Source organism: Meleagris gallopavo, chromosome 2 (genome assembly GCF_905368555.1).
Source record: "Meleagris gallopavo chromosome 2, MGAL_WU_HG_1.1, whole genome shotgun sequence".
Lineage (NCBI taxonomy): Eukaryota > Metazoa > Chordata > Aves > Galliformes > Phasianidae > Meleagris > Meleagris gallopavo.
Genome location: NC_139405.1, coordinates 10110290 through 10133835, shown reverse-complemented (window position 1 = coordinate 10133835; position 23546 = coordinate 10110290).

Sequence of the window (23546 nt, the reverse complement as noted above, 5' to 3'; positions counted from 1 at the left end):
GCTTTTTGCAACATACAGGGTTATTTTCTGTTCATGCTATTACTGCTTTGGGAGAATAAACAAAACTGATGAACACATTATTATACCTTTATGAGGGCAAGTTATTCGATGCATGAATGCTAGTGACACTTTCAGTACTGTGCTCACAATGCTTATTCTGATCATAATGGTTTTAATAATACATGAGCTCATGCATATACATACTGTAGCTCGGCTCTTTCATTAAGAGTCTTGCTAAATTCTCTCAGCTAGTCTTCCCCAGTGCTCACGCATTTTCAGGGTGAAAGTCCTTTTATTTGTCACAGGCAGGTTGCAAAATCTTGCTGAGATATCATTTTAAATTTGTTTGGATCTGCAACCTAGTTTAACAAGGGCAACTTGCAGCCTTTGCTATTCCTCCTGGGAGAAAAGAAGTGAAGCTTATGTGAAGTGTTTTAATGTATGAAAAAGCCATGTGAAAGGAAGAGTGGAAAATTGGATTCAGTAATTAAGATTTTGTGTTGAGACTCCAGTGGTCTCTGTTCAATTCCCCAGAGTTTCTACAGGAGTTTGGGCAAGTCACATCAATCTTTCTAAGACTCTGTAAAGTAAGGGTAACAATTTCCTCTTTTCCTTCTGCTTTGTCGTATTTGTCTCTAAGCTCTCAGGTACAGACTTTCTTTGTGTTTATACCTTGCCTAGCATACCATGGCTTTGAACGTATTCAGGGACGCTTTTTTTTTTTTTTTTAATATACAAACCAAGTATTAGAAAGTAAAATACTTACGAATTTATATCTTCAGTGCTCCAATTCAGGATAGTCGCTTTAAACAAATGTGTTGAAGAATGTGTATTTATAGAGAAAGCTCTTGATCCTAATGTTTTTGGACAGAAAAGCAAGATTCTGTGTTGAGAGCAGGATGGGATCTGTGCATTAAATACAGCTGGCACAGAGGAATGAATCCATCTTTCACGTCTGCTCTTGGCTCTGTATACTTGGGACACACTGCAAGAGAGAGGAGAAATTCTGGAGAGGCCTGATGTATGGCAACAGAGCAGGAGTTCGAAGTGATGAGAGAGGACTACATGTGGTGGGTCCCTACTGGGAGAAGTTGTAGCTGCTTTTGTGCTTGTAAAAGAGTGCAGGCTTATGTGGCTCTGGCTTTCCGGAGTGCACCTGCCTGCAGTGTAGGCAGTGCTTCCTGCACTTGAACTTAAACACAAGGCTTTACATAGGAGTGGCTGTGAGATTTCTCCTTCCTTCCTGCTAATCTGTGTCTGGTATTTCTGTGGAAATGAAAGTACCTGAAACAAACCAAACACTGGCCCCTACCCTGACAAAATCAAATTACTGTAATGAAATAGAATTTTACATCATGAATCACTGGCACCTATCAGGCCATAACATTGCAGCAGGCTGCTAATGAAGCACTGTTGTTCATCACCTGGTGTAAGTATACAGCTTCTTCAGTTCAAGACTACTTCAAGAGGTGCTGCTGTGATCTCGGAAGCCCTTCAAGGATCACAACTGTGTGTGTAGGGGTCGTTCACAAACGTGCAAAACAAAGCTGAGCTGTTTGCATGCTGCAATAACATGTCCATAGAGCTCCTCTGTGTTCACAGAGTACAACGCGGGGCACAACTGGAAGCTGTGTTTATGAAAGTGTTCCTGGTTCATTAGCTGTGATTGACATGTTAGGTACACCTGCATCCCTATTAAGTCCTGACACCATCTATTAGGGCAGAGTGACCTCCCTTCTGGGCAGCAATCATTATCACTCTGCTCTTAAGAGGGGCGGATGGTGTTCACCTGGACCACGCATCAATTTCTAGTGTCTTCTCTCTTGTTCTACATTGTAAGCTACATTTTTTTCCCTGAGAATCTGCTGTTTCAAAGCTACAACAGAGCAGAAATGGTGAGTAATCCTAAAACTGAGAAATTTCCAGTCCATTTGCTGTCACTGTTGACCCTGTTCAGTGCTGTACAAAATCTGAAGAAAAAGCTTAAAAGCAGCTGGCTTTGAGGCTTCCTTGCAGTTCTTGAACAGTTCTCCAAGGAGTTTGTATGTTATGAGCATCAATAGCTCCGAGAGTTTAGTTAGAAAGTGTCCTGTATCCCATCCCTCTTCAGGATCCTGCCACACTGACATACTCCAGAAATAAAAAGCAAACCTGTAAGACTGTGTACCAGGGGAGACTGTAAAAAAAAAAAAATAAGAGTCCATAAGGGCTCTGCTTAATGCCTGAAATAACCCAATATCTAGTTAATCTGGGGCCTCTGGGTTCAGTTCAGGACATGTTCCCTTGCTTGATCAGATTTTTCTTACTTTACCATGCATGTTTTCTTTGTGAGGTTAACTCTATTACGTACTTGCATCTTAAAGTACAAGAGGTTTTGAAGTATCAGATCCACAGTTAATGTATTTCTCCAAGTTGTCAATAATGCGATCTGGAAATAGTAAAAGAGCTGTAGAGGAAACGAGAAGTTTGCACAGTACTGATATGTTTAGAAAGAGGAGTCTGCTCTAGCTGTGAGAAATTCAGGTCTTTTTTTGTTCAGGACAATCTGGAAGGGAGAAAGTCTAAAAGGATCAAAAGGAAAAAGCTCAGCAGTCATTTGTAATGAATGTCTTGCTATCCACCTTACCTTGTTGACCATGGGTCTGTTTGTGCCGCTCCTGAAGTTGTGTCCAAGCTTGAACAACTTCAGTAGCACAAGACCCTGAAAGAGTACCTGTCTCATTTTTTTTTTTTTTTTTTAGTAACTCATTATACAGCATTTGAACTAGTTGATTACTGTGGGCTATTTTCTATCTACCCCCATACTTCTACTCTTACCTTCAATTCATATATATAAGTAATGCTCAGGAAGCTTATTGCAGCTGATGTAAGGTAAGAGAGGCTCTGCCAGCCACTCTGTAGCTGCCACATGCCATCTTCTCCAAACTCTTTATGTTATAAATATTTCTTTTTAATACCTCAAAGAGAAATACTCTAGTAATTATAGCAGCAATTTCCTTCCTTAGCTTTACTGTTTCTTCTCTCCCGTGCAGATTATTTCATTTAAGCTGATATCCTGAGCAATTATAGTACAACATCATTTGAGACGTAATCACCTCTGGCTAACCTCTTCAGGATCCTTTGGATATAAATGCGTTGGTGTCTAAGCATCCCAGAGAGAACAATTTAGTGAGCAAAACTGATATGAAAACTAATATTTCCCAAGAAACTTGGTCAGGCGTAAAGCACAACAAAAGCTCTCTGTTACGAGGCAGGGAATATCAGGAGAAGATATTGCATTGATTTTATGGGCAGAAAAAATAACTATGATCATCTATTCCCATTGCCTGCAAAACACATGCCAGTATCTCAGCTGCAGCCACTGCTACAGCCTGCAATGGACCACATCCAAAGCCCTGTGAAGGCACTAGAAAAAAACCACTCTTGGCTTCATTGAGAACTTTGGATCAGGGTCAGTGTGAACAGAAGCCCAGTAGTGCATCACAGCTGTGGGGAATTCCCTGGCTCACATGGAGCAGGGATCGTCCCCCAGTAAATGGGGAACATACGTAGCTTCCTGTAGGCAGGACAGTGCCTCTTCCAATGTTTCTTCCCTGGCTGTCACTGTCCTCACTGAGGCAGGAAGCAAACTCAGGGAAGAGCTATTTTCTGTCTCCCCACTGTCTGCAGCCACTGCCTAGGGCTGCTCTCAGCAGCAGTTGCTGAACATCTGGACAGAGGAACTTTCCTCTTCACTGTTGTAGACATGGATATTTGCTGGAGTTTGGTCTGCTCATCTAACTTTCTGCTCAAAAACAAAACAGAGCTACTTTTTTTTTTTCTTTTGATTAGGAATAGCTTACTAAAAGTTGAGAAATTTGAAAGGTGTCTTTGGGGGTGCGTGGGTCATTGGAGGAAAAAAACAAGAAGAGTCAAATCACAACATCAAATTGACTTAACTAGTCTTGGAGAAACATGCAAACAAAAATAAGTGCTCTCGTGGCCTTCAAAGAAATGAAATTGCTCTTTGAGGCTTCAAAGAGCAATAATTCAGAAATCCTGCATTTTGTTACAAAATTGCAGTTTGCATTTTAGCAGTGGCAAGACTCGGCATAAATGTATAATCAATGCTTCCCATTTTCATTAAAAAAGTAGAAGCACATTGTGAAGAGGATGATACAACAGAATAATTCCCACTGGTGACATAAAATCTCCTCTTCCCCCTCTACAGCTGCTCTGGATGCATACTCTGCAGCACAACTTTTGCAGAAAAAGGGAATGTGAAAGGGAAGCCTGCAGGCTCTTGTATTTTGCATAGAAATATTCCCTTTTAGACCACAGTTTGATTTCTTCCCAGGTGACTAATAACTTAAAAGTGCTAATTATGGTGCAAGGTTTCATAATATACATGAAACAGCTGGGTCCTGCTGCTCTTCCTGATGAACAAGCACCACAACAGTTCACCAGCTGACCCCTTCTGTGGAGGCAGCAGCCACAGAGAGGTCTGAATTCTCGCATCTCAGGAGATGCTTGCTCCAAGGGTTACTGCTTTCTCCTAGGAATGTGCACGCTCCTCCCTGTGCCTGACTGTTTTGCTGGCTTTTGTAAGCCTCCCTTACAAAAGAGCTACACAGCTCCCTTTTTGCTTTCCCCTTGAGCTTCCTCATTGATAAAACAGTGATATTTAGGAAGTATGGTTTTTCTTTTATGATCTTTTCCCATGTAGCTGTCAAGATAGAATGTAAAGTTTGGATTCCCATTGCTGAAAGTGTGCTGAGGACACCAAGGATCTGAAAACCCCCATCTGTGGACAGCAGCTGGTGATTAAACACAGGTGTCTAATATCATTTAAATGACCTTGGTAACCTGACTTGCCTGTGCCATCTCTGTCTGTCCTGCAAGAGACTAGGTTGAGAGGTAATCGCCTCAAGTTACTCAGGGGAGGTTCAGGTTGGATTTCAGGAAAAATTTCTTTTCAGAATGACTGGTGAGGCATTGCCCCAGGCTGCCCAGGGAGGTGGTGGAGTCATAACCCCTGGAGGTGTTCAAGAGCCGTGGAGGTGTGGCACTCATGGTTGTGGTCAGTGGGACGGTGGGGATTGGTTGGACAGGATGATCTAAAGGTCTTTTCCAGCCTTAATGATTCTATGATGCTTCTGTAAAGGCAAATAGAGGGCAGTCAGATGAAAGACCTTAACAGCCTGAAGGCATTCAGCTGCTCAGAGGGCTTTGATGGGACATGGCAAGGCAACACAGGGAGATGAGAGCTAGCTCAGAAAACACTGGTGCCAGCCTGCATTGCTCTAACGCACCAGGCAGGCCCATACACCCTGCTCTGCAGTCAGCACAACCATGCCAACAGAGCAGCTTTTTGATGTAGCTGTTTTGTTCCTGATAACTCCATTAGTCCAGGCTAACTCTGTTATCCTTGAAAAACACTTCATTGCACCATGTAGATACTCCCAGAGGAACTGTTCTAAAGCCTTTGATAAAATGGGAGGTGAAAAATTGTGAATTGGAACTTGGAGCAGAAAGTTCCAAGAAATGGCACTGGAACGCACGTACTGCCTTTTAGGACTCGGAGGTAAGTAGAATATTTGATTAAAACCTTTATCTTGTAGGCTGATTTACACCAGTAGGGAATCTAACCCTTTGCTTTTCTCTCTCTTGTGACGGTAAGGTGAGTGTGTGCCAGGGAGGGTGGGACAGGTCAGAGTATGTACAAATCTACTTCAGTAAGCTGAGAGGGAAAAATATGGATTGCCTAACAGAGGCTTTTTCATTTGATATGTACCTTCTTGCAGTAGGAGGACAAAAAGCAGCTCCTGGACAGAAGTAGTGCCTGCTGCTCTAGAGCAGCTTGGGAGCTCTGCACTGGTGTTTCAGGGCAGGTTTTCTGTTTTATTTTCAAATGAGCAGCAGCATGGGATTTTTAGCAACATTCCTACTATGTTTCTAATAGCCTTGTTAACATGTAGGAAATCAATACTAGGCAAAGTGAAGGAGCATACAGAGGAAAGTTAGTGAACTATGCTTTGAGGCCCATTCAGACTTTATCAGCAATAATTGCTCTTCTCCAGGAATCCTAGCTCTTTTGCTGCCCCCACTAAGACCAAGCCAATCATTGTCATTGTCAGTTATCTGTGGGCAAAATGCCTCTACCCAGGCAGCATGGGCCATGCAGCGTTTATCTCAGGAGCAGCACTGCAGTATAGAGGTAAAGAATTGAAGATCTTTAAGAGAATGATTAGAAAATCAATGAGGAAAAAGGTTCCAGTGGGAAGAGAATTAACCTCACCTATCAGAAATCTTTTTCAACTTATTCTGCATTGCTAGCTTCCTCTAAGTCTCTTGATCCAGTCCTTTCACTTGCTCCTCTTGCTTTATCCCTGGAAAGTCAGTCTGCAACACATCCAATGCTGTGCTTCACAATGTACACCTGTTGTACAAGACAAACTAGGCATAGCATTTAGTTGGTGAGTGGTAGATACCATAAACAGGGTTGCAGTCAAAACTGAAATACCCAGCGCCAGTCTATTTCTCCAGTATTCCCATGCAGAAACCCCTCATGATGCAGTTATCTGCATTTTCTGAGTATAAGAAGGATGCTGAAATAACTGGGAGCAGTGCTGCAAAACCCCAGAGGAGTGATGCTGAGCCCCCACTGTCAGCAGTAAAAGAGGAAGAACTGAGGAAGGGTAGACCGCAGGTACGGGTGTGGTGAGTGCCTTGCTGGGTGCGTCATTCCTCTCCTTGTTTCCTTCCCACACTGCTGTCTCATGGTACAATCACTTCATCTTTTGTGCTGAAGAAAAGGAAATATGACGCTGTTGATCAGCATTGCTTCTGCCATTGTAATAAAACGAAATGAGATCCAGGGTACTCAGCAATTACCTGAGAGAGTCAGACTTACTGACCTTCACTGCGGCTATTAATGTGCAAAACTCTGTCTTCCCACTGTAAAAGCTGTCTCTCATTTCTGAAGTGAGAACAAAGAGAGTAGAAAAAGAGAGAACAAAAGAATTTCACATCTATGAACACTGAACCCTGTCTTATTTTTCATTTTGCTCACACTGAGTATTTAATGTCAGTTGTAAGTATCACCTGATTCATTACACATCCCTGTGACATAAAGACTTTCTCGCTGTTTGCATGTGCAGTCTTAGCATCCAAATAACTTACTTCGGACCTTTGGAATATCTTTGTATTTTTAGTCAGAAGTAGTGTTTCTGTAACAACTAAAATCATTTGTGAGTTATCAGGTGGGGTTTGCCCTGTGCTCGTGGGGTTTTGACTGCTCCATGCACGTGTCCAGCAGGATGGGCCAGTGGCAGAAGCTGACAACAGAGGCACTGCTCGGTACCCAGTGCTGTCATTTTCCCAGGGAGATGTTAATGAGGTTTCCTCAGCATTTCATGAAAATTTCATGTGCAGCACAGAAGGCTCCCTGACAGAAGCAGCTCTGGTGAATCTCACTGAGGTGGTTTAAGCCCTTACAACCTCCCACAATGTGCTCCCTCTGTCCGTGACGTTTGTCATCCTTGTAGCCAAATGAAAGAGGCACCTGAACCTCAGCTGCTGCCGCATGGAGTTTGACATATCGTCTTGTGCTGCCAGTGAAAGTGATGGGCAGGGCTGGGGGGCAAGGAATCATGGAAGAGAAGGGACTCCTCTGCCCTGTGATGGACATGTTGACTTCTGCTTAACCAGGGGAGCAAGGACACCACTGTAATCATTGTGTTATTTTAATTGCTTTTAACGCCTTGTTCTGCTGTGTGTCGAGAGACAAATAGCAGGGCACAAGAATCTCCCAAATCCTTGATAAACTCATTGGAGAGCATTTCAACAATTTCCTTCACAACTAGGAACTCCACTTCCATTTTCAAAACTTGCTTGGGTGGCTTAGGTAACTCAGGTGTCCATGACCTGCTGCAGATGGCTACAGTTAGCTGCCCAGACCAGTTAATACTGGTCCATTCTTTTAAACTCAGCATCTTTGTGGCATGGTTTAGAAGCTGGCTAGAGCCAGCCATAGTCAGCTGCTCAGTCTGCACTGGAGATCAGACACTTAACTGCATCTGTGGGGGGTTAAGAGTGGCAGCACCCTATGCTGTCCCTGCCATGCAGGAGAAGCCTTCTAGGAGGGAGCAATGACAGTGGGAGCTATTTCAGGTGTCTGATTCACAGGTCACACTAGTCGAGCCAACTGAGCCAACAGAGGTGACTTCCTCAGGGACAGATGATAAGACTGCTACATGTGGTTTTACCCCTGAACAGAGACATCTGAACATCTAAGCAGTAACTCCTGAGCCACCTCAATTCACTGTGTGGTGTTTCAAGAAAATCAAAGTTGCTGATGGCCCCTGATAGATCACCTGGGTGGAAGAACTAAGGGGTATCCAGTGGGGTTAATCACATCTTAATTTCCCTGGGCTGGCTCTCTGGTGCAATAGTGACAGTGAAGCTGTGAGAGTGTGTCTGCCTGCTTGCATACCTAGCCAGTGCTGTGAGAAATGTGGTTATTTCCCCAGATGTGAAACGGAAAGGCTATTTAAATTCAAAACAACTCCCTACAGAGTTATGCCAAAAGTTATGCGTCAAGTTTATAAAATCAGATTAAAAGTATGCATATTGTGCTTTGTTCCTGCTTAAGTACATTTGTAATTGCTCTGGAAAAGTGGTGCAGTGTTGGATATCTTTCTGTAGTAATTACAAATGAGCATGAAAATACAGATGGGGAGATGAAACACTAAAGGCCAAATCTAATAAAGAATTACAGTATTGCAGCACCTTCCTTGCAGTCATCTGGTGCCCATATGGAATCCAGAACACTGTTAGACACCTAGTCTCCATTTAGAGAATCCTACACATACAGGACAGACTGATCTCTCAAAACAGGAGCTAAAATAACCAGCTTCCTGAGAAGCTTCCTAAAACCAGCGCAGTTGGATGTGTCTGCTTTGAGCTATCTGACTAAGAAACACCATGAGCAAGTGTACATGTGAGACACTATACCCTGGCCATCTGATCAGGTTTTCAGAGGATATTTAGCTTTGGATCACCAGCCATGCTCTTCCCTGGCTGGGTATCCCACCATATTCCCAGTTTTCCTTCAGATATTTTGTGGTATCTAAGTTAGAGGAGGCTTTCACTCCTTTGTCCCAATACTTTAGTGGCCTTCGTACGTATTCAAGAAGATTCAAGTTTAATTTCCCTTCCACACCAAAGCTGTTACCCTGCATCGGAAACAACCTGACAGCATGAAAAGCAGCAGTAGGAAGGACTTCAGCTCCGCAGTGTGCTGCCTGGCAGTGGTGTGAGGGGAATATAAATGCATTCCATGTATGAGTAAGGACCCATTTCAGTGTGTCCTAACTACTGCATTATGGGCATCATCTCCTTGCACGGTATTTCTGTAATTGTTCCTGCACAACGGCACAGTAGTAGCAGAGTTGTGGGGATATCCCAACAGGTGATAGTTCAGATGCTCCTGCAGGATGACAGACATTTGAATGTCCTTTGGCAGATGTGGGAATTGAGCCCAGCCCTCCTGAGCTGAGTCTTTTGATGGCTGTCAGAAAATAGGCCACTATCTTCAGTGGTGTTTTAAAAATCTAGGGGAGTTAGACCTCCTTTAGAAGAGATCTCATCCATCAGTTGGTTTTATCCTGGCAAACCTAACAAAAAGCCTTCAGGGAAGGGGAGAGTGCCAATAGAAGGATTGGTCAGTTCTTTCAGGACTGAGCTGTCCTGATGCCTGTCCAGGTTTGATAACAAGAAGCTTAAAGTACTGTCTGTGTAAGCCTTTTCACTTGCTTTTTTCACAGCTCTGCCTCCTTCACTGAGCTATTGCATACATCCCACTTTGAATCTGACCTTGTATAGTGTATTTGGGTACACAGTCTATGACAGAGCAAAGAACTGAACTTGGTCTCCTGAGTCTTGATGCATCTTTGAACCCGTCTTTGTCTTCTGCTGATTTAGCCTTAGCTTTGCTCGCTCCTTGCTTGAGCAAAGCTGCTCTTGATGTTTAAACTCATGGCCATGTATTAATTAGAGATCTGGAGACAGAAAAACAGCCACTAATCCCTACTAGATAAAAAAAGGAAAGAAAAGCAGATTGAAGTGAAATATTTTCACAAAAGAAGCTAGATGCTTTTGTTGTTATTTTTCTCATCTGAAGCTGTAAATATGATGCCAGCTTCTATCAGACACATATGATAATGGCTGCCCATTTTGCAGACTGATAAAAGCAGGATCAACACCTCAAAAGAAAGACATGTAGCTGAAATAAAATTATCTACGGGATGTTGCTAAGCAGGTGGGCACCTTGAGTCTCATCTAGCAAGCTCACCCATTCCTGAGACAGTGCCCAGCAGAGCAGAGGATAGGATATTCCTGGCCATACACACAGTATCAACATTACAAAGGTCTTAGAGACAAATACAGCTTGAAATGACAATCCTTAGGGCTTTCCAGAAGGGAGACTGATTGAACCAGATGGGGAGTATTTAGCCACAGCAGGCCAGCTTCTCAGATAATGTGAGGCAGCTTCCCTCCACAGATGATTTACAGCAGCTGGAACCTGTAGCTTCAAAGGATCAAGCTGCAGTCTCCTGAGCAATTGAGTCTGCATAGATTTTTACCAGTAAAATGAACAAGGCCAGTATATGTTCAGGGGGGAGAAGTAACCCTTAATTGAACAGAAATTGCTGGGACTTAAACAGTAATTTCTCTAGTTACAGACTTTTCTCTTAGCTTCTTAGGCCTTTTTGCTGAACCTCATGACACAATCAATACAGAAATAACACATCTGAATGGCCTTGGATGGTAGCAAGCCATAAAAGCTTTCTGAGGCTGTTAAAATGAAAATCTTCCTTTCTAAGTGGAAAGGAGTTTTTAAGGACAAAACAGCAGCTGCTTTGAAATGTCTGAATTCTTTTTCTTGCAATTAGTAGCAAACAATAAAGGCCTCTATTCTGAGCACTGATGGCACTTCCTCAGCTTTGGCAGCCTTTGTCTTTTCTAAATGATAATAACTGTGCATGTTTGTTTCTGTTTAGTAGGGAATGTGTATCCCCGTAAAGCACGCTCATTTTGCGTGCTAGCTGTAGGCATGTTGTTCAAGGAAACTGCTTCAAGTCTGGGCCTCGGTAATTAGTATTTTTACTGATATATCATATAACCCTAATAGTGCTGTTTTGCTAAGCTTACGTGAGGTTGGTAAGCAGTGAAATCTCTTAGTTGCCCAGCTGCTCACAAGTTGGCTCTCGCTTCCACGTGCCCAGCAGAGCTTTTTGCTATTCCCAGGATCAAGAATTTACTTTGTAGGAGTGAAGTAGAGGGGATGGAGTAAACATTTGTTCGGCTGCTTTCAATGATTTCTTGCTGCGTAAATGGTTGAGAATTTTCTTTATACATTTTTTTCAACTACTGGCTCAACTTTCTACCATTAGACAGTGAATTGTTTTGTTTGTCCATTTTGGGGGAATAACAAGGCATTGGTTGGCAATCTAGCAAGCAGAAACATGTTTCAGCTCTGCCACAGGTTCAGCGTAAGACCTATTTACCTGATAACATTTTCGGCTGATATCCTGCTCTCCCCAAACATAGCACCATGATTGCTTCAGCCCTGAGCTGCAGCTGATGGGTGTTTATAATCTGCTCGGTCTTGAGCTGGGGAATGTTTCCATGTTTTCAAATACGCATACTACATTTCTGGGCCAGAATGTTCTTTTGGAGGAGTTGGTGAGTTGCTTCGTCTCTTGAGAATTGTTTTTGTCTTTTACGGAGGGTGAAGGATTCTCAGGAAGGTAAAACTAGACCTTTGGTCTCTACATTTTTGTTGTCTATAGAGCTTTCTTTTGTTACTGAGGAAATCCTTGCTCTTGGCAAGTGAGATTATTGGAACTGGAACTTGGCTAGGCTCAGCTCTTGAAATGTGTTCTCTGTAAAAACAGGGAGGTTCTATAGAGTGCTTTTCCTCCTTAAAGGAGAAGGGTAAGCAGAGATTCTGCTTCAGACCTGGGCTGCTAAAGGCCATATTTCAGGGCCTGCTTGGTGACTGCAGGAAATGATGGGAAGCCTCTGGCTGAAGGAGATTCTGCTTTTTCAGTTGATAATAGTACATTTCTTCAAATATGTAGCTTAGCTGCCTAAAATCATAAGAAAGTACCACATCCAAGATTGTATTTTTGTGGTGGTTGCAGCACGTGTTCAAGTTTTACTGCTTAGCGGAAGGGCTCAAGCTCTTCTGGAGCCTGAGAATTTTGTTGTCCTTTGATTCCAAGAGTTGGGGTTTAATTAAAACTGTCAAGCAGTAAGAGATTCACAGTAAAATCATGAGGTTATGACTTTGGCCTTATGGGAAAAGTAAGATTTTTCAGAGAACGTAGAAGTTACAAAGGTCATTTGTTCAACTTGAGCACTTTTTTCAGCTTAGACTCTCAGCTACAAAACTTGAGGAAAGCAGAGAAGATGAAATGATTTGGAGGTGGTCTGAAAACAATCTGTAAAATAAATATATACATGATTGAAGCATGTAGATGAAGAAAGCTGGTGAATCAGGATAAAAACTCTATGGGGGAAAGATGCAAAATACCATAGTTTGCAAAGAATGGAGCACAGCACTGAAAAAAAATAATATGTTTCTCAACAAGTTATAGCTGCATATTTTAACAATGCAAGTCACAAAACAGTCACAAAACAGAGGTGAGGATGGTGTGGATCTTTTGTCATTTAAAATCTTTGCATCAAAAGTGATCTTTGTAAAAGGCATTTTCCAGCTCAACCACATCTTGAGGCAGAGATCACACGTGAGGCTTTCTGCGTTGTGTGATGCTGGAAGCCAAACTGCACAGTCATGATTCTCTTCTGGTCCTCACATCTGTTAACTTGCTTCTGTGTCCTCTAATGTCACATATACTGGATTTTCTCCTCAGCTTGAGCAAGCTAATGCAAAGGAAGAGGGTTAAGTTTCCTCTCATTGCAGCCTATGGACCACTTCTAGGTTTTAGTGAAAACTGTCACTTAAATGTGTATCTTCTACACAAGGTACAGATACTGCAAATAAGTGAACAGCTTTCACAAGAGAGGACAAAATCAAGTGTCTTTAAATATATGCATTTACGTATATAGCTGTGGTGCGGAACTGTTTTGTTTTCTCTTTTTGCTACTATCTGAACTTTTAATTCCTAGGCTTTTAAAATGCTTTTTTTTGTCTTAAGATTTTTTTCCCCTTCTGCAGGAAATGACTGTTTGCAAACTTAACTCCAGCTTCACTCCGTTCTTCATAGTGACTCAGGTTGATATAGTGCCAGCCAATCTAGCACATGGGGCACGTTCAGCTGCCAGCTCTGCTGGTGCAACCCCTGCTACTCACACCATCAGCTTTCAGGCCTACTCTGCAGTTCAAAGAGAAGCACACCTCCAAAGTTGATAAAACATCGACTTAGATTGAAAGCAGCATTCAAAATCAATTTGGGCCAGCTAACCCTAATGCATGCATTGTTTTCCAGTGACCAAAGCAGTGTTAGCAGGCTTTATAGGAGCTGTGAAGGCAATTGCACTGGAGAACGCAGAGTCCAAAGGGAGCACTAACAATCTCCTTGACTCCCCATGAGGGGGGACAGGTGCAGCTGCTGGCTCTTCTATCTATTAACGTTATCATAAAACATCAAAGGAAAGTTTTGTATGTGGGTGGGTTTTTTGGTATTTTTTTCTCATTCCCAGGAGAGCTGAATGTCTTGTTCATCAGTATGCTGTGTGAGATAAACCCTTTCTTTCGCAAATGTACTTGTTTCACTGTTCATTTATTATAAGAAATAACAGTGCTCACATGCCAGTTTTCTTCTATTTGAACTTAATTTCATGAATCCCTGTGGAAAGCTAAATATACCTATTCAATTTGCACCTAGGAAGTATATTGCTGCATTTATAAATATTCTAGTTTCCTTTTCATGATAGTACAGATATTCTACTTCTGAAATTAAAACTCATCCTAATCTTTTCAGTTCTACAAAACTTTGAGTATTCTCCCTACTCTCGGTTCCTATCTTTTTTTCTTTTTCCTCCACTATTTGAGTTGTAGGTCATCACCTGGACTTACTTTCTAGGGACCCTGTACAAGGCTATCAAGCCACAGTGCAAAACTCGAATATATATATATATATATATATATATATATACACGCTTAGGTGCCGTGCAGTTCTTTAGTGTGCTTCATAAATCTGCCAAATGGCTGTTTCTCTTCAGTCCAATGGCTCATCAGCTTGTCATTTTAGAAGAACCATAAGAGAAAGACTAGGTACTTAGGTAGGTCTGGAGGCATTCAAGGTGCAGAGAGGGCAAAGCATTAAGCGTTTCCTTGGGAGATGTCAGGGAGTATCTATGTCCTTAGATGGCAGTTGTTTCTTTTAAGTCCTCTTTCCCAGTCAGCACTCACTTTTATCAGTGTAGAAGCAATAAGTGCATTTGTGAAATGTTCACCCTTTCAGGTACTTCAGTAATGTCTTCCCATGAAAGAAACAAATGTTTTGCCTCATCGTGGGAATCTAATATGCGTCATTCCACAAAGAAATTTCACTGGTGTTTGCAAAAATTTTTTCCACCTTTTCTGCATGCTAGAATCTATTCTTGTTCTCATGCTATAATATAGTACATTACTACTGAGGTGGAGAATAAATGTGATAGATTAAAATCAGTTCCTCACAAGGAACCACTGACAATTTTTGCATCGTTCTGTGTTAAAAAGAGGTGTGCAATCATTGAAGGAGTATCACAAAACTTGTTTTATCCTTATTCATGACTCCTGCTGTTGAATTGGATCAATGTAACTGGAAGCCTATTCAGCACAAATGAATTGCCGTGCTGGAAACCAATGTGGTTTTTTATCCTAAGTCCTGCAACATTAGTGTTTTCTTTATATTCACAGCTCCCAAAGTCAGGTGACTTTAAAATGCTTTTTTCTGTATTGTGTGATACAATGAATGCTTGCTTTTCCATACTGGTAGAAAAGATTATGAAAATAATTTGCTTCCTATAGTTTCAGAAATGAGAAGGCAAATTCAATTGTATTTATGTATTTTAAACTGAAGGATGTATTTTACATATGTATCATGATATTTTTTAGATCAGTCATATGCCTTGTTAACATTCAGGGTTGGAAATACTTAGGCTGCATATTGTTTGCAATTACATCTGTCCTGTATACAGCAATCTGTTACGCTGGCTTTTGATCTAGAGCAATATAACTGAGAAGAATATCCTTTCAAATGGACTTCATTTTCTCAAACCTTGGCAGAATTTAAAAGTGATCTTCGCCATCTCACTTTTCTTTATACTCAGTTAATTTTGAGGTATTTATTTTTGTCCACCTCTTTATATTATTTATTGCTCCCTTGAACAAAGTAATACATGTTTCTCAGCAGAGGAACAACTTGGGCTCTTTTCCAAAGCATTTTTGGAGAGAAGAAAGTCGTGGCTGCTTGCAGCAGTACAGAAGAAGAGATGCTTAGCTACACCCTTATCAGACTATGCAGTTATTAGCATCAGTGATCTGCCTAATAGAGAAATTCAAAAAGAAGAAAGAACAGACCCTTTCTTCATTCCTTGTGTGGTTTTGCCCAATGAGCAGATTAGGAATAAACCCAATATTGTTCTCAAAAAAGGCTTGATATGTATTTTATGTCAGAAATCAGTGTATAAATGCAGAGAATTGTAGTGAATAATATGTTCACTGGACAAATACTGTTATGGGGAAAAAAAAGACTAACGTAACAGGAAGGAATAAACATAGTTTATTTACTTGCAATAAGTTGTAGATAGCAAGTATGGAAAGGAGTCTATCTTTGGTCCATGTGGAGCACTTTGTTTAGTAATTTAACCATCATTCTTCTGATGTACGTTGTATGCCTCTAGCAAGACATCCTAGCATCCTATTTGCCTCCTTTGTTAACACAGCTGCATATCAAGCCGAATGCTTCGGGAATGTTTGTGAAATAACTATTAAATCTCTTTCTTGGACAGGCTGCTGTAACACCTCTCTGTTTAGCATATATTACCCACTTTGAATCATTGCTACAAGTCTCATTATTTTATAAGCTTTCTCTGGCTACTTATGGCACAGCTTTAAGTAGTTTTTTATGTTTTGTTTGGTTTTGTTTTTTAAGGATGTTTCCCTACTCCTTTCCTATTGGCTTTTTTTTTTTCTCTGCATGTACTGTATTGTATATAAATAGAGATTATCACATTTTTTTCTTATCTGAAGTGTATAGCAGAAATAGAAGACTTTGTACAGCTAAAAAAGATTAGAGAAATGACAGACAGAGATAAATACCCCTTTACATAGAGATGGAAGGCCACACTATAGCTACACTAAATAATCAGTGTTACAGGGAAGGCAGTTTGTGTGCATTTTGCCACTCTCTAAGAGCTAATGAGTTTAATGCAACTATCAAATTACTATATAATATTTAAAAGAGTTGCAAAGTGACATCTTGTAAAGAATGTAGATCAGGGGAACTTGCTGCTGTGAGGGAGCACAGACTCTACTCTGTCCTGTTTGACCCCAGGCCTGATGTATTAAAAGCTGACATTGCCACATGCTTGAAGGGCTGGTGAGAATCAGGAGAAAAGCCTGCAGTTCATGTACCCAGGCATGAAGCACATCCAGGAGGATGTGATCAGCAATGGCACAGTGGATGCAAGGCTTTGATAATTCTTTAGGATGTGCTAGGAACAGATAGAGAGCAACCACTGATGTTTTCATGTTAGGTTTCTAGTGGCATGACAACTAGAATTGCTTTGACCCACGTTTCTGTCAGAAGAGAAGCAAGTTCCAAATTTCTTGGTGGCAGCCATGTTCCTGTTGTTGAAAAACCTATGACTCTCCTGCTATCCAGTTTGCCTCCTTGCTTCTGGGTGGATGAGTCAAATTTCACCTGGTGGCAAAAGAACTTGCATCATGCATGATTTTAATCTTCTGTCTTTTATGCTGCTGCATAGTGGCCTCTACAAGTTGTTAGTGCTAAGAACTCTATGCTTTGTCCTCATCTCCTATCCTGCACATCTTTCCACAATTTGTATGCCATAGCAGGAGCAGGGTGGGGAAAAATGCTATGGAGAGTTTGCAGTGGGGAAACTTGAGTGTAGAAGCCTGTAGAGACTTAGTTTTGGACATGAGGGGGAGGAATTAAAATGACATGCAATCTGTAGGCTTTGTTTTCTGTTAACTAAAAAACAGTTTACTGTTCTCTTTGTCTCTCCTGTTAGAGGCTTAAGTGCTTAATCTTAAGCTTATAGACTTTAATGTGAACAAACGGGCAAAATTGTATTAGGAAATACAGCTCTGGTTTCTTGAAACAGGCAGTACTTAAGGGATAAATGCACAGAGCCAGACTACGTGACTTGTTTCCCCAGGGAGAGCAGGCAGCCTGTGCATATGCTGCTCAGTTCTACCAGCACATTGGTAAATATGAAGGTGGGAAGTTTGCTGGGGGCGATGGTTTGGGTCAGTGAGCCAAGAAGTTCTGAGAGCTGTTGGAGAGGGGAATAAATCTCCCTTGGATGATGGGGAGATAATGAAATGTGTGGCTACGTTAAGCTTAGTTTTCTTGGCTTTGCTAATAATACCTGCATAGCTTTCAAGCTGTGTTAAATCCAGGGTGATAACCTCACCCCACTCCAGAGCTGGAAGTACTCCATACTGTAAATACCTCTGTTCCAGAGGTTCTACAAATCCTGCTTTGCTGTGGGAGGAGAGAAATCCTATCTGTTGGGTGGGGACTGGAGATGGCCAGAAGATATACAGGAGGATCGAGACAAGGATATCTACTTACTGGAAACTTTGTATGAGTTTTCTCTCAGCAGAGCTCAAGGTACTTAACCAATATCTTCTAAGAAGGGTTATTTTTATTTAATGCTTCTCTTTATGTTGCTGTCAACATGAATAAGTCTATTACTTTGTGTTTTGTTGTTTCCTGGTTTTTAATCAGCTGTTTTCTGTTTTTATTTAGGTGTTCAGAGCTTGGTCAATCATTAGTTATAATTTATTTTAATTACTGGTTGAATCCCTGAGGAAAAAAATGTACAGACTACATGCGGTCTAGCTATGGAGCTGACCTGCAATTACATGAAAACTCATTACAAAAACTGTGGTTTTGTACTTCCTTCATCTTGTCAAGCTTCTCCTATCCGAGTTTAAAATACTCAGGCATTAAGCACAGGCAAGATGTGGGTCGTGATTCTGGAGCACCATTACATAGGTTGGTGACACTCATTTTCCCAGTGATTCCAGGTAGTTACAAAAATAGCCTGAAGATTTTATGGCTACAAGACTGCCCCAGGTCCAGAAAACGGCTGAAGTGGACGAAGGATGTGCTTCTGAGCCATCCTTTTGAGTCACTGGAGCTAGCCCTGCCTTAGATCTCTGCTCCACTTGACATTTTGTACTCTGAGATGAAAATTATTTATAAACAGGCAGCATAGGATAATTGCACATAGGATCTGAAATGGCATTTCAGAAAATCTCTCTGTTGAACAGCGGCAAACCCTCATTAGGGTATGTTGGTAGAGAGATGGTGAACAATGCTCGTATTAATATCTATCAAAGGCAAAGCCTTGAGAAACTTGGTGATGTGATGTTTCCAAGGAGAGGACCGGCTTCTCTGGAAATGGTACTCTGAGACCAAAGGAAGGGAGGAGGTCTGCATAGCTGGAAGGGCTTATCCCTGATATACTAAGGCTGTGATGTCAGCACTGATACCTGGCTGATGACATTTCATTAGACTGGGATGGTTGAAAAAAAGCTTTATTTCATGAAGTGTGAGATTCTAATGCCTTTATTTATTTATGTTAATGTGAGAATTGGATAGAGTTCAGGTAGTTTTGTTTTCTAGTTTTGAGTTTAAGCTTTGGAAAAAAAGAAAAGCATGCTAGAATGTCCTTCAGAAGGTATTCTCCTTAGATTTTATTGTACTTCAATTTTTCAAACATATGTTGACCTGCAATTCGTTTCCTTGAATATTTCAAATTCATTACACATCATAAGGGGTTTTCAGTTCTGAAACAAAATGTCAATGATATTAGTGAAAGTACTTTGTATAAATCCATCGTTCTGTAGTTAATCTAAGTTATTCAATAAAAAAAACTTTCAAAATTTGAAGTGATGATGCCCCACATACTACAATTCTGGCTGCTAAAAGATTAACAGTTAAAAGATTTTGGAGCGAAATGATATTTAAGAGTGCCCTTAGATCTGTCACTGCAAAAGGAACAAAATTGGAACAGGAACAAAAGAAGCTCCAGTCAAAAGAACAGAGGCATCTGTTGCCTAACCCTCTGCCATTTATCATAGGAGAAGCATCTCAGACAGCAGGCCACTGTGGCTAGCAGTTGAACTGTGACACCCCAATTGAAGCTGGGGTCAGTCCTGGAGTGGAAAATGAAAAGTGAAATTAAAAAAAAAAATGTTTTTTAATTCTACTATGGAACCTAAAGTCCAATGCTGATGGTGTGAGAAGGAGTGTCCTAATCTACAGAGGTAGTGACACACTGGGACAGGTTGCCCAAGGAGGCTGTGGATGCCCCATCCCTGGAGGTATTCAAGGCCAGGCTGAATGTGGCTCTGGGCAACCTGGTCTGCTGGTTGGTGACCCTGCACATAGCAGGGGGTTTGAAACTAGATGATCACTGTGGTCCTTTCAACCCAGGCCATTCTATGATTCTACTTCATAAAGATTTATCAGTGATTTGAAGGGAAAAGTAAACAAGGAGAATTATCAGTTAGAATAAATGATCAGGAATGGAACTGCTTATTACAGTAAGGCAGTGTGATAGACGTGATGCATATGGACTGGCCGTGTATGAGACTCATGAAGAGTTATCTTAAAAAAAAGAAGAGTTCATTGCTGCTCAGAAGTTAAACTAGGACAGCAGAGAGCTGGCAGTTGGGTGCTGTGAGACTGGCACTGGGGTGCTGAAGGCACAGAACTGCCTGCTCCTTGACTTTCTTTTTCATGACAGCTTCTAAAGCTACATTTCTGCCATGAGTTAATGAGCAGATGCTCTTGATGTCTGCTTCAGAATAGACACAAGCAGTTAAAAGTTTTCAAAACCTATGTTTCTCTCTTCTTTTCATTCTCTTGCACGCAAGATGCATGAAGAAACGTATCTGCATGTTACTTCCACAAATAAGTTCAGAATAGACATTTGTAGACTGTAATCTTTAGTGGAATAAAATTTTCTACCGTTCTTTCCCAAAACATACCTAGTTCTAGTGAACAATTTATGGAAATTTATGAGAAGAATTATGTGATATGATGATGTGACAGTGAGGGACTGAATCTCAAGAGAATTCTTCCAGTTCTGTTTCTATTAATTTCAGGATCTTTCTGTTAGACAACTTTGTAAAAATGGTTCTCCGAACTGTTCTTGTCTTTACTGAGTATTTTGATCCTTCTTCCATAACTGTGAGCCAAATATTGCAAGACTTCCGCCACCTTCCTCTTCCATCCTGTGGGTACTCTCCTCCAGCAGAAGACAGTTGCCCAGCAAGTAGATCAGCCCACACAGGGCTCTGTCCTGTACCAGGGGCCTCTATTGCATGTGCAGTTCAGATGCATCCCCAGACAGGGAGAAGTGGGATTCCTTCTCCAAAAAACTGAATTGCTCTCCAGGCTACACTCTCATTTCTTGGTGAGTTGGCATTTTCTTCAAGCTCTGGAAGGACTTTACATAAAACTTTAAATTCCTGACACTTTGTTGTTGTTGTTGTTGGAAAAGAGCTGTTTTTGTCAATTTTAATGATTTTCAGTGATTTCCTCTGAGCTCTGTATAGTTGGCAATTACAGATCTCAGTTTACAGGCAATAGGGATGTGAAAACTTACTTTTTTTTTAGCATTTACTTAGGTAACCTGCAAAATGCATCTCTAAGCATCCCAGTTCTTTCTGTCAGACTGTTGAGCTGTGTCTGTGAGGGGCGTTGTGCTCCTCATCTCCCAGGGAAACAGAAAGTATTTGCAGGTAGGAGGATCTGGAACATCAGTGGGGAAAATGAGAAGGCTATAAGGATGTGTTTTTGAATAAGGTCTTATTCACATGACTCTGTGTGTGTGCTTATTATTAGGGAAAGGGGTGCCTCGTCTGCAACACTGCTGCAGGATGTGGTGGCTGAATACAGGCACCTGTGAGTGGCGTTTCTTTGGTGTTTCTTTTCTAGCTTCCCAAGTCATTTTGGGCAGAATGTAAAGAGTGTGAAAGGACAGGATGGAAAACCTCAGTGGAAATGTGCAAAGCTACCCCTGAATAGTTACCTGTGCTGTGCATCATGGCACACGTGCGTTGTGTCAGGCTTGGTTGAGGAGGGGGAGATCCCTTAATACTTGAGTTTGCCATGGCAAAACCTGTGAGAAATAGTAGTAATGTTAAATTACAATACAGAAGGTAGACAGCATATGCCTCTAAGTATGCCACAGCAATGCTGCGTTTGTACTCCACAATATTTACATTTTTAGACTGTAATGAAAGCTAATTTTATTTCAACAGTTGAAGGTTCTGTGACCATTTTTGTCCATGATGTTATTAAGGAAAAGAATATAGCCACTACAAGGATTTTTTCATGTCTATTGCCAGCTTTCTTTGACTGAAGTAGTGTGTGCTAGGTGAATTTTCACAGGTTGTCTTGCCAGTATTTTTCCTTTTTGTACCTATCCTTAGGAATTGCAGCTCCAAGTCTGGCAGGGGCAATGCAGAAGACCTGAAGTCAAATAAAAAGCAGAATTGACCGGTGGGAATGGAAGTATTGCAATAACATTGCTATTTAACTTGCTGGCTAATAAAGAAAAGAAAAGAAAAAAAAAACAAAAAAGCTGTTTCTACAACAACTAGTGGAAAATTATAATTAGCAATTAAATTAATCCAAACAAATTGGGATTTTAATCCCATCATGCTGGCTCAGTTCCAGTTTAAGCAATTACATCCTGGCTACCTGCGTTCCCTACGGAGTTTCTGCCGTGTAAGTTACAGCTTATACCACATCCGCATGTGTTGGGCTTGTTACGAACAGTTGTGTACCATGTCAGCGTCTGGTAAATCCTATCTGGGAAAAAGCACAGAGGTGATTGCGTTGCAGTAGAAGTAAGGAGTGAGTGACTGTTTAATTATAGTTAATGTGTTAGTAGGATTTATGCCTGTAGCAAACATCAGGAGTGGCTTTCTACAGTGATGGTCGTAATATAAACAGGTTAGAAGTGAGCAGACTGACAAACAAGCTGACCTGGAACTTTCTTTCCTCCCCGCCCTTCTCAAATAGAATTTCCCATACTTTCTTCTAAGGCTGAATGCTTTTCTTTATGTTAAAGTCAACTTGGAACGGCTGCTGTGATTTTAATCACGGCAGTGCATCCTCCTGGCTCACTGAGCAGCCTGCAGGCAGATGAACAGGGTGGTGTCACGGGGAGAAAAGGGAATGGGGAAACCATCTTTGAGACAAAGCATCCCCAGTGGTGTCACATGTGCTACCCTCGTCCTCTGGGAGATTCAGCTGAAGCTGGCCTGTTCCTAAAACCCTTGTGGGGAAAGGCAGCGAAACACTGAATTCAAATCTAACTGCATCTGATACAAAGTAGTCTTTGGCTGTGGCTTTGATGGGATTTAGAAGGACAGCAGTAATTTAATTCATTTTACTGATGGTAAGTTTATTTGGAGAGGACGATTTCTGCAGAGCTGAAATGCTGAAAGCAAGAATAAGGAGTTATGTTGTTACTTTTTTTATTTTTATTTTTTAAGCATGTTGGAGAGTCCTTTCCTACCTTTTATTTTGAGGGAGCAGGAGACAGGGCTCCTCCTTCTAAAATCTGAGGCACTGAGTATTCATTCGGATCAAACATGTATAAGATGGAGGTGGGTAGAAGCACTATGAGGAACGGCTGCATGTATATGTACAGGTTAGAGGCTGACCTGCTGGAAAGGAACTCTGCAGAGAAGGACCTGGATGTTCTGGTCGTCAACAGGTTGGCTGTGAGCCAGCAGTGTGCCCTGGTGGCCAAGAAGGCCCACGGAATCCTAGGGCACATTAAAAAGAGCGTAGCCAGCAGGTCGAGGGAGGTGATCTTCCCTCTCTACTCTGTTCCAATGAGACTACATCTGGAGTACTGTGTCCATTTCTGGGCTCACCAGGTTTAAAAACAAAACAAAACAAAAACAAAGCAAAAAAAAAAAAAAAAAAAAAAAAAAAAAAAAAAAAAAAAAGGAATCTCCTGGAGAGAGTCCGGCAGAAGGTGACAAAAATGATAAAGAGACTGGAGTATCTCCTGTATGAAGAAAGGCTGAGAGACCTGGGACTGTTCAGCCCAGGTCTCTCAGCTGGAGAATACTGAGAAGGGATGTTTGTAAATATGTAAAGTGTGGGAGTCAAGTCAATGGGGTGGGCTCTTTTCAGAGATGTGCAACGATAGAACAAGGGGCAGAAACTGGAACACAGGAAGTTTCATACTAACACAGAGAAGAACTTCTTCACTATCAGAAGTGACAGAGCAGTGGTACAGGCTGCCCAGTCTGGCTGTGGATT